The sequence below is a fragment of the Mytilus galloprovincialis genome, chromosome 8, assembly GCF_965363235.1.
Source record: "Mytilus galloprovincialis chromosome 8, xbMytGall1.hap1.1, whole genome shotgun sequence".
NCBI lineage: Eukaryota > Metazoa > Mollusca > Bivalvia > Mytilida > Mytilidae > Mytilus > Mytilus galloprovincialis.
Window position 1 is genome coordinate 51,189,066 of NC_134845.1, and position 13,309 is coordinate 51,202,374.

Genomic DNA, 13,309 nt, shown 5'->3' on the forward strand with positions numbered 1-13,309 from the left:
TGAATAACGTAATAGTATATATTACAATCCCCTTCCCTTTTCATGAACGTGACCTACCAAATTAGACTATTTAACGGCTTTGAAATAACGTGAACAACACGACGGGTGTCACATGTGGAGCAAGACCTGCTTACCCTTCAGGAGCATCTGAGATCACCCCAGGTTTATGGTTGGGTTCGTGTTGCTCAGTATTTAGTTTTCTATGTTGTTTCTTGTGTACTGTTATTTGTCTGTTTGTCTTTTTCATTTTTGGCCATGGCGTTGTCAGTTTGTTTTCGATTAATGAGCTTGACTGTTCCTCTGGTATATTGAGCCCCTCTTGTATACTGGTAGCATTAACGAGATTGAGATATGTCAATGCTATACAATAGGATAGAGGGTATGCTAGTTCTAAGATATGGACAGTTGGTATCATCACACTTGACATAAATACTAGTTGAGGATGTCTACTTTTTGAAGATATCTAGAAAAAAGATCAAGATATGAAGGGAACTCTTTAATTTTGGAAGTATCTTTAATCTCAACTTCACTGGGATTTATGAGATACAAGCACTCACTGACATATTGGCGATTGAGTAGCAAAAATCATCAATATATCCTTTTTGTCTTTGAGAAGGCCATGCATTTTATATGCTTACATGAAATGAAATAAATGTAGGTAAGGTAGGGTTCACAGCTAGAAACTATTTGAATACCGCCTGTCTGTTGAAATATCAACCAATCTTACTAACGCAATATGTATATACTACAAGACTACCACTGCAGATGTTCTTTGTTTCTATTCCTGCAAAATTTTATCAAGTTTTGAGAAGAATGGGTATTTTCTAAACCCGAAACACACGTTATTGAAATTAAATGTGCTTGTATCAAATAAATCACATGATTGACTCACAAGATGCTGGTACATATTAAAATAAAACTTTGAAAAGCACAAAAAACATAAACAGACACATTTAAAGGAACACAAGCTTTATTAAGATTTATACATTTCTGGTAAAAAGTTTCCAGCTAGGTAAAACAAATATTCATTAGATGCATGTCAACACAATTTTCAGTAACATTGTTTTCTTTTGATTTGAAAACATTTTTAAATTTTCATATGTTACTTTTAAAAAAGCATGCAGGTTAGTATTGTCTCATACAAATATAGGACTAATTCACGCGCTGAAGTACGTCCATTTTTCAATTTTCATTAATCAAACTTCAATAATGAATAACGAAACAGTTCATCATTCACTATTCAATGTTAAGTGGTGAATAATGAATAATGAAATAGTTTATGTTCCAGTATTCAAGTTGATAGGTAATAAGGGTTATTTATATAGGTTCACCTAAATAAATTGGTTTTATACACACAAAATAATTTTTCACGTGCACCTTATGGTGCCTCATGCATGAAGAGTGAAGTCATATATCACGTGACCTATGCCATCATTAAATTGCAATGGAGTAGTGTGGTCGATTCTATGTAGACTAAACTCAATATCATTTCATTTTCATTCATGATTAACTTTATACACAAATTTATATTTACTGGACTATCACTATCTTTTCACAATGAGTAGTCGAAAGCGGCCAGCGCGGCATGATCCAAATGATCTAATGCATTGGACCAAAGAACAGTATGTTACCCATTTGAAAAGTATGGGAATTAGTAAAATCTACTTGGAGATTAGACATGATTCGACAACTGTATTTTGTCAATCAAAAGGACGTTGCAAGTTCAACAGAAAGTGGTCAAAATGGTTCTATGGAATCAAGTATTAGGAATATTGATGAAGTGACAGTTGCTGCCGATGACCAACCTAACGTGGACACTGACCAACCAGTAAATGAAAACAATGCAATGTCACGTACAGCAGACATTCTAAAGGATTCTACTTCCGCAATATAGTCGGTAAATGAAGCTATGTCGGCTATGTCATCTATGGTTGTAGGACTTCTAGCCAATAAAGATGCTTCATCAAACAGTAGTCTGCAGAATCTAAAGTCAAACTATGACTTTGCCTCGGCATATCAAGCCACATACGGACACATTACCCCAATCTCTTCTGTAAATGCGGAACAAACCTTCCAAAGACAAGTTGCCACTTCGAAAGGGATTGTATTTGCAGAGGACTTACCAAAAATGGACTACGTGTCTACTTCTTTAAGAAAGCAAATTCTAGAAGGTAAGGATATAAACCTTTCTCTTTTATTGTATCCAAAAAATGAGGTTCCCCAAACACGCACTGTCTTTTCTGAAGGGCTAACTGTAGAGTTATCTGCTCCTAAGGATCCTCGTCTAGAGAAAACATTGACCCTTGATGAGTTCAATAAGGCCTTCAGGAAGTTCAGGAATATCATCTGTAAAGTATATCCTCAACGGCGAGATGAATTAGATCAATACGAGGCCGATATAAATGATATAGCCTATAACTACGGACAAAGATTTTACAAATACCACAAATTGTTTTCGGCTAAGGCCGCCACTGCTATCATTGAAAATAATATTGCAATTAACTGGGGAAAGGTAGACGTCTATTACATCTAGTTATGAATGGGTTACAAAGTAGAGAATGTGAATTATGTGGAGATTACGACCACGCAACGAAATTCTGCCAAAAACAAGTTTATCAAGAAACTCCTCCATGCGCCCCACAAGCCACGACGAACGGTCGTGTTGTAGATAAATCAAAAGATAGGCATGGGAGAAATATCATTCAAGCAGAGGGTCATGACCTTTGTAATAATTTCAATTATGGAACATGCAAATGGAAAGAATGCAAGTTTACACATGCGTGTCTTAAGTGTAAAAGTACAGGTCACGGTTTTAAGACATGTGGTAACAACAAGGATACCAGTAGTAGTAATCAAAACAAAACTGCTGATAAGCCGAACGTAAAAACATCTAGGTGACTCGAAATGAATGATGATTATCAACTTTCTCACATAAATGTAAATAACCTTGAAAAAGAATTAGAAAAACATCCGGATAGACATTTTGTTAAATATTTATTAGACGGTATAACAAACGGTTTTGATACCATGGTGTCGAAAACAGAATTACCAACAGTTGAATGTAAAAATCTACAATCAGCTTTCCGAAATCCAGACAGCGTTGATATTATAATTAAACAAGAGGTCGATAAAGGTTATCTAGTTGGACCATTTAAAAAGCTCCCTTTTGATAGGTATCGTGTGAGCCCAATAGGTATAGTGGAAGGCAAATATTCAGGAAAAAAGAGGTTAATAGTTGATCTGTCGTCTCCACATGAAAGTCAAGATCATTTTAGTATTAACGATTTAATCGATAAAGAACAATGCTCGCTGTCATACGTTAAAATAGATGATGCAATCAACGCAATTAAAGAATTCGGACGATTATCAATACTAAATAAGGCGCACATTGCCGATGCATTCAAGCAATTAGGGATCAAAAGGGATCAGCATCATTTATACTGTATTAAATGGAGAAATGTATATTACTATTATGTGCGTCTTTGTTTTGGCTCACGATCATCACCTAAAATATTTGACAATTTGTCAGTGGCAATTTGTTGGATAGCCAAGAACAATTACAATATTCCAGTTATACTTCATCTGCTTGATGATTTTTTAACTGTTCAAGCATCAGACACTTCAGGAGACAGAACTAGGGCACTTATCACTTTAATTTTTAATAGATTGAATATACCATTATCTAAGAAAAAGACTGTAGGTCCACATACCACACTAGAGTATCTCGGAATTATATTAGATACAGATAAGATGGAAGCTAGACTTCCACAAGATAAAGTTGAACGCATTATTTATTTCATTGGAACATTTCTACGTCGACATTCTATTAAAAAACGAGAACTTTTACAACTCTTGGGACATTTCAATTTTGCCGCGAGAGTTATTATACCTAGACGGACTTTTGTAACTTATCTCATTAACCTATCGACTAAAGTTAACAATCTCAATTACTATGTTACACTGTCAGCCGAATGTCGAGATGATTTAAAGATGTGGTATATTTTTCTGAAACAGTGGAACTGCGTCTCCTTTTTCTATGATACTTTCACTACCAATGCAGCGGATTTCGAATTGTATACAGATGCTGCTTCAACACTTGGCTTTAGGGGGGTACTTCAAGGGACATTGGTTTTGTAGTTCTTGGCCACCAGAGTTACAAAATATACTTGATTCGGATATGTCTATGGCTTTCCGAGAATTGTATCCAATTGTAGTGGCGGCAGTACTTTGGGGCAAACATTGGACGAGAAAACGAATAGTTTTTCATTGTGATAATGAATCTACTGTTAATATTATAAACAAAGGACGATCAAAGGTGCAAGATATTATGAAACTAATGCGTAAACTCACTTGGTTAGCTGCAATTAACAATTTTACATTTTCAAGTAAGCATATCCCTGGTGTTAAAAATGTGATTGCAGATTCACTTTCTCGATTTGATTTTCCGACGTTCCGGAAAGAAGCGCCGGAAGCAGATGTACAAGCCATGATTTGTCCGCACTTCTCACTCGTAATGTGGAATTGACTAATAGTGTAAGTTGTTTACTCAAAACTTCAATAGCTCCCAGAACACGTTCACAGTATGAGTGTGGGTATTCTGCCTATGCAACCTTTTTACGAATGACTGGAGTGATTTGGCTTAATTCAGACATGCCTCCGTTAACTGAAGAATCACTTATTCATTTCGCTACGCATTGTTTTAAAAACTTGCATTTGAAATGTTCAACTATTAAAATGTATATATGTGGGATACGATATAAATACTTAGAGAATGGGAAGACTTCAATATTTAGCGACAGTTCTGATAAACTTTATCGACTCGATGCGTTATATAGAGGAATAAAGAAAAATGAGAAAAAAATCAACAAAACCTAGACTGCCAATTACCTTCACGATACTCAAGGACATCTGTCAGTTTTTGAGGAAAGGGTATTATACGCCGTATGTAGACATTCTTCTGGAAGCAGCGTGTGTCACGGCATATTTTGGATTTCTTCGATGTGGGGAATTTACAGTATTACATTCGTTTGATTCAGAATGCAATGTGAGTATCGAAGATATCCGGTTTCTTAAGGACAAAGTGACCTTTCATTTGAAAGCTTCAAAAACAGACCCATTTCGTGAAGGTGTTGATATTCATTTATTTGCGTCGGGAGCTTCTGTTTGTCCAGTCTTATCTCTGGAACGTTACATGGACTATCGTTCTAGGAAATTCAAAGATAGTAAATCACAAGACGCTTTCTTTGTGATGGAAAATAGGTAAGCTTTAACACGAAACTACTTCATTTCTTCTCTAAAAAATATACTTGCCGTACTTGGATACAATTCAGACTTATATAATGGTCACAGCTTTCGCATTGGAGCAAGTACCACAGCAGGTTCAAAAATTGAAGATCACCTTATTCAGACACTTGGACGGTGGAGTTCACAGTGTTATACTCGCTATATCAGAACATCTTTATCAACGATACAGCAAGCTCAACAAGCATTAGTCGAGTGAAGATTTAGTGTTTATTGTACATAGGAATATTTCAATCGCATACTTTTTTATCTTGATTTAATATTGTTAGTGCCTTAGAGTATATATAGACTGTTTCATTACCACATGTCAGTTCATCGTGTTTATGAGGTCAACACAACGACATCAATTGCGTTTTTGATCAGTGTTTCAGGGGCATAATAATCCCCATTGTTTAATCTGATATTAGTTTTAAGTGTGTTTCGATAGTGTTGGGGCATAATAATCCCCATATTATGTAAATATATTGACGTATCATTGTCTTCATTATGTCTACATTTATTATGTGTATATTAATTGCTAAACATATGCATTTGTTTATAATCGCTATCAGTGATGTACCATTTTCAATGAATGAGACAGGGTTAAACATTTAAACCAAGTTATCTCAACAAGTTATAGTAGTATGACAACTTCCGATTTTGTGTTGATATTTGAACTTACTATTAACTATGTAGATAAAAGAACATGATAGCATAGCAGATGCAGAGAACATTGACATGTTAATGAAAGTTATGTTAAGGTCAAGCAGAACATTTGATTTCATCAAGTCGTAACATTTTTTCTCACGACCTGCTGAGATAGACTGTAGTTAATCAGAACACTTGTGCTTATCACTAAAATGTTTCCATGTTTTCCAGCACGCCGGAGTTACATACTGATAAACGATTAGTGATGGACGCGTTTTAATTGCTATTCATCTATTCGCATCTGATACTAAGTTTATTTGTATATCAATTAACATATTCAGATATATTAACATAGTTATAAATCTTTGTTCAAAGATACTGTAAATTCAGAATTGATGCGTGCATTTATCATTGCGATTTTAGAAAATCTGTAGAATATAAGTATCATCTATTAATGCGAAATTTGTCATTGCCATACGCACTCAGTAAAATTTGAATTTACAGTAACCATCTTCAATTGGGGTTCAGTTGTCTCCTTTAAATACCAGTCATCAACTGTATTTTGGCATATTTTCGTTATTATTAACTCAATTTCCCCAAATTTGATGCAGAGTTATTGATGTATAAGTTGATTGTCACAGTTAATGGGACTTATAGCAGTAATTTGGTTAAATTTTAAATAGACCAGACACGTGCTAGAAGTTTCCGGACACTAACTAACAACAGATCCCTGTTCTAAGTCAGTCCTTACGTCAGTCCATGCATGGACTTCTATCACTGACGTTTTTGATCTACATGCTTGTAGTCATAAACAAGAACAGGTCCATCAGTAATAGTGGAAGATATTATGGACATAATTGTGCAAATCGTGATACAAGCATGAAATTTGGTATACAGGTTGACTAAATGATACTTAAAAAAAATCTGCTGCTGGCCAGAAAAAAAAATCATTTTTTCAAGATGGCCACCACACATTTCGGAAATGGCGTCATTACAAATTGACAATAATTCGTTAATCCTTTAAAAGGTGTGTTATATGTAAAATACAATGTTAGATTTGATAAAAAGTAAATGACAATTCCTAAATTACGACTTACAATACATTAATGAAACTAAAGGTGACTTCCGGTTTCAAAATGCCGGCAAAAAAGTCAAAAATTTCAATTTTTATACTTTCAAGCAACTTCACAAGGGATGTAAATCCTTTAAAGATGTGTTATAATTATAATCTAATGTAAGGTATGATAAAACGTTAAATAAAAGTTCCTTAGTACGACAAAACAACACATACATGAAGAAAAATAGTGACTTTCGGTTCTAAAATGGCGGCAAATACGTAGAAAATATTTTTATAATTTCCATCAACATAACAAGTGTTAACACTCTTTGTTAAGTTTGAATGCCTAGTTTGGTTAAAAAAACAGGTTGCTTATTTTATAATTATCTGATAGTTGCCTATACAACAACCCGTACAAGGAAAGCCAGAACGGTAGCATCTTCAGTTACCAACACAGCTTTATTTTCGCCTCCGCATTTCAAATTTTTTGACACGAGGATGCAACGGCAGTCAAAGAAGTCCACTTTGGTTTCCATTGATTCTTTCTTTCATCCAATCCCAGTGTTCATGACTTGGAACACGTACCTGTCGAATACATGAATCAGGCTGAGCCCAAACAACTCCTCCTTGATATACTTCTCTTTTGATGTGTTCTGGAAAAGAACCTCTTGTAGGCGGAATTGAATCACAATGCCGCTGCTTCCCGGCAAAAAATTTACATCGTGCCTCGCTTCATACTTAAGCCTAAAAAAAGTCCTTTACATCTGGAAAACCTTCCATTGTTAGCCAAGCTGACCTTTTGCCTTTCTCATGACAATTCGACAAAGTGCCACATCCAATAAATGCATGGACGAAAGAAAGAGCAGCTACACAAAGACCAAACACATTTGATATGTCACGTGCAGGAAGCCATCAAAAGTCGTTATTCCTTCCATAACCTATCCACAATTTGTTCTACATAATTTTGCCATTGCTGCAATTCTTGATACTATTACATCTGTGTCAGTACTACCTAAAATTACATTTTACAACACTTCATAATCATGCCGAACATGGACAAACATTCGTGTATCTGCTTCTTCATGATTACAAGGGGATAGATAGGAAGTATCTTTATTGAAATTGCTAAGAATATTTTCACCATGAGTAACATACATAGTTTTATTAGTCTCTTAAGAAGCAATTTTGTCAGCAAGACACTTGAAAAATTTTGTTTTGTTGTCATCTTCACAGAGTTAAACCACTCCATACCCTTGGTGTTCTACCAGAACCAACACCTTTCCATCTGGCACAAGAACCTTGCTTTTGTCTTGTCACAGCCTTTAAATTATTCATTTAGAAAACATCAAATACAATGTCTACTTTAGAATGCTTATCGATGCAAGATTTTATATAAGGCAGTATGACATCATTAGCATAATCATCAAATATTTTTGCCCAACTTTGTGACCTGGAATTAACCATTGCTGCCCCACCAACGATAAATGCGTCCGAATTTGGATCAGCAAATCGCAGAATGTTTCAAGTAAACCCATTTGCAGCGATTTAATACCCCTATTTCAAGTGACATTCTGAGATAAAGACGGAGGAGCAGTTTGTTTTCTATGGATAAAGAAATATTCCAAGTAAAACTGTCTACTGTGACAAGAAATAAAAAGTCTAGAAAAGATATCGCAATCACTTTTGAGGTTCTCTAGCTTTGTTTTTGACAAAGACGTTTCCAGTTTCTTTTTGCGGCAAAAATAGGAAGTTGTTCTTTTTTATTTGGTTATAAAAAGCAGGTTCTCCTTCTTTTTGAATTTGCTTCAAGAGATCTTCGTATTGTTTGAACCAATATCTTGGAGTTTATTTACATATCTTACCTGTTTCCGAATCAACAATTTCCCAAATGGAGTATTTTTTTTTTGCAAATCTGACGAATTTCCAAACTCGTTCATCACTTTACAAAGCCTTTAAAGCTGTTTAAAGAAATCTTTTTGTGTTTTCGTAGAGTCTTCATTATGTCGTTCGTCTGCAGAATGACCCAAACCACTAGATCTTTCAAATTAATCTTCTAGTATACTGACTCCTGGTCCAGCTACATGTACCATCCATTTGTCTAAAAGGGATCTTCGGTTAATCCTATGGCACCAACATCGCCCTTCACAATTGCATTATTCTGTTTTTGTGCCTGAACAATTGTGTTCCAAGAAAGAAATTTGCTGGTCTTACGTACAGTGAAATTATCATTTTCAAATTCCACTGCCACCTTTGGGTGATGTTCGGGAAGGGGAGTCATATCTCGGAGATGAGTCGGTAACGATCGAGCATAATTTACACGATCGAAACCCAAAACAATTCGCCATCATGCTTTATATGGACTGTTTCAAAAGTACGAAATCTCACTCATGAAATGAGCATAATACCAAAATCAGAAGAAGTTCTTAATTAATAATTGAACGCCCGGAACTAAATTGTGGTCGAGATGACTCTATTTCCTTACACCAGTCTTTTAAATCATTGAACGTCACAGAGTCATGACATAATTATATATTCTGAGTTTAGCTTTCATAATCTGAAATTAACAATTTTTAAGCAAAATACATGCAGTTGTCTGATGCGTCTGTCTAGTCCTAGGTACATTTGAACATACATAAAAAGAATCTGCCGTTCTTGGTGTTGCAATATTGGCTTCAGTAAGACAACATGTCTATCCCCTATCACGCAATATATCACCCAGAGTTTTATAACAAGTCATTTCAATGTGCAATCCACCAAACATGACGATACACTTATATTTTCCTTACAAATCAGGCCATGACCATTGAATTTGCTTAGACATTTCCAAAAGTGGCTGATCTGCAGTTACAATTGATGTTTCTCCGGGATGAACCACATTTTCGCCTTAACAATCGAATACCTGAGAATTACCTGGTAGTGCATACAAATCGCTCTTGATGTCTATAAATAGTTTGCACATGCGCAAAAGTGTGTAACACATGTGTATCATAACCTTGAAAAATGTTATGAAACTAATTCATAATATCATTAAAAATCCAAAAACACTAAATATATAGTAAATAGTTCAAATGTTTTTGAAAGAATGTTGTTACATTTTCGCGCATGCGCAAATACTGGATACATGTATGTCAAATACTCATTTTTAATAAATATGTGATGTAAGGAAGGTAGCCACCAAACCTGGTAATTGTTTTTTACTAAAAGAAGTTCAAAGAAAAGTTTTCCAGAAAATTCAGTATTTTCAAACTAAAGAAAACAGCCATTTTACAAAATGGCCGTGGCCATCTTGAAAAAAAATTTTTTAATGGCCAGCAGTTATTTCTTACAAAGTATATAATAATGATGCGTTGTGGTAATTTTCATGCTTGTATCATCATTTGCACAATTCCCTCGATTTTGCTTGCTAATATCTTCCACTATAAGTTCAAGCATGAACTTAAAGTTAGTGTCCTATCGTTATCAGAAGTTCAAGCATGAACTCAGATCTTCCGATTGATATGATTCTCAAGCTTTGGAATTAATCAATCACTGTGACAACGACCGAGACGGCTAAACGCCAAATGATGTTTATTTTATTGTATGTATATCATGTAGTATGTATCTTAGTTTATTATATCTTAATAAATATATATTCTATGTTTTGTTGTGTATAAAGGGTTATTTATATAGGTTCACCTAAATAAATTGGTTTTATACACACAAAATAATTGTTCACGTGCACCTTATGGTGCCTCATGCATGAAGAGTGAAGTCATATAGCACGTGACCTATGCCATTATTAAATTGCAATGGAGTAGTGTGGTCGATTCTATGTAGACTAATAAGCTTTCAAATAGTGTATAAAGTCTTTTGAAATAAGGGGATGACGGGTCGCAGCAGTCCATTTCATTTTGATCCTGCGTTATTTTTTGATAGGCGTTGCGATACATATTGACTATATACCTTTTGTTCCTCCATCGATTAACTTTTGAATAAGTTTTAATGTTTGTCTGTCATTAGAAGCTGAAGGGTGCAGCAGTGCATTCCATTATTCAAAGTATCCATTTCATTATTCAAAATTGGCTATTTTTTTTATTTTCACGCGTATTTGGGAATTTAGGTCCTCCGTAACCACTCTCATGGTCATTGCGGTACATACTGTGTATAAACATTTTATTCCTCTATCTCTGAGCTTTCAGATGGTGTATAAAGTTTTCTTTAATTAGGGGCTGGCGGTTCGCAGCAGTCAATTCCATTATTCAAAATACGCTATTGCTTAATGTTCACGCGTAACTAGGTCCTGTTATACTCCTCTAATAGGCGTTGTGGAACCTTTTGACTAAATGCATTTGTTCCTCTATTCATAAGCTTTCGACGAGAAAAAGGTGTGTCTGTAGTAAGGGATTGAAGGGTCGCATCAGTCTTTTTCGTTATTTAAATTACCCATTTCATTATTTAAAATTGAGAATTTCTTAATTTTAACGCGTATTTTGGCATTTAGGTCCTCCGTAACCCCTTCAATGTTCTTAGTGGCACAATCGATAAGTTTTATCCATAGTCAGGGGATGAGGAATAACAAAGCTCAAGTGAAAATAAAAAAGACAACGTAGAGTATTCATTTTTTTTTATATATGTTTTGTTATTCAGGTCATCCATACATTGAAACACGGAATTTAGGTTAAAAATAACCAATAATTTGGTTACTTATGTAAAAGACTGGTCGAGTATTGTTCAGACCTTTGGTTGAGTATGTTTTATACTGAAAAATAAGTACAGGTCGAGAATGGGTTTAGACTGTCTCAGACTTGCCGAGTAAGAGACTATTTTTAAAGTACAAGTCAGTACAGTCGAGTTTGGTTAACACTGGGGTCAAGTTATATCGGGTAAAATTCAGACCAATTCATACTGATCGAGTAAAAATAAGTATAGTTGAGAACAGATATAGACCATTTCAGAATTTTACTGGTTTGAAGGGAATACGATGTCACCTGTAAGTGTTTAAAAAACCCATCTGTCTTCAAGACCATTTTCTGTTTGTAGTGAAGCGCATAAATATACCAAAAAATCATATTATAATATATAATATAAATATAACACACATTTAAGATAAAATATGCAAAATCATTAAAATGTGTTGAAAAAAGTTAACTACTCTTATGTTCTATTTACAGTAAACAGACAAAACTATATTAGAGGGCGACACAGTTACTTTTGCAAAGTATAAACATATTCATATAACACAAGAACAAAGAAAAACATGTAAATAAATTTGCAAGACTGGCTATGAAAACAATTTTTTTTTTATTTCAGAAAGTATGTCACTTCAAGATGTAACCTTCAAAATTTTCTAGAATAAAAATATATCCAGAATTATCGTTCTCTATATTATACTTCATGTAAATTTCATTTGTAGATTTCACATTACATAGCACTATCCAAATCCTCGTGATTTAGATAGAAATACACAGTTAGAAGTTTAGTTTCGCATTTTGTCCTTGGAGAATGTTTCAAATAAGAATGTTTTTGTATAATAAAATTGATTTTCAGATAATTAAAGAATTATAATGCCTTCCAAGTGAGTTAACATGAACATTTAGATTGCTTTTAGCATGTTTTATATGCCATTGTATGTGTTTCACTCTGTATTTCCACATGCGTACCGCCCATATAAAGGTTCAGATATTATTGCAGTTTTCCACCACATTTTTTTAGACTTTTGTCTCAAATTCCACCCCCCCTCCCCTTACTTTTGTATCGAATAAAGCTGATTGTTGCCATGGTTACAAAAAAAAAGAAATTATACATTTCACCATTTTAACTATTCGAAAGAAAATCTATGAAAGATGCTCTTTCCATGGATAAACACAAGCACAAGTATTGAGCCTTATTTGTTAGAAAGGAAAGACAAAAGGGTGGTTAATATTATGAGTATCAATTTTAAGTTTTGATCCTAATTGTGTATTGCTACGTACCTTACTGATTTTTTGTTTGAAGAAACACGGAATTTCTCGATAGTTATTAGGTATATGTATTGAAATTCAACAAATCACGTACTTTGTTTTTTTGCCTGCAGTTTTAACATGTTTCTTACTTAGTTAAATAACGTATGTATGATAGTAAATTTCGGATAGTAAAAAATATTTATATCGGATTCCTGAAAGTGTAAAAGTATTCAAAATAGCGTGTGCGTATTACAAACTAATCTACAACGAAACTGAAGATACGCGGTGTTAATATCGTGCACTCCTAAACTTAATAAGATACTCCGGATACGCTTGGTTATCGCGAAATATTACATGTATTTTTGGATCATATACATTGTCGACAGCACTATCATATCTAGCA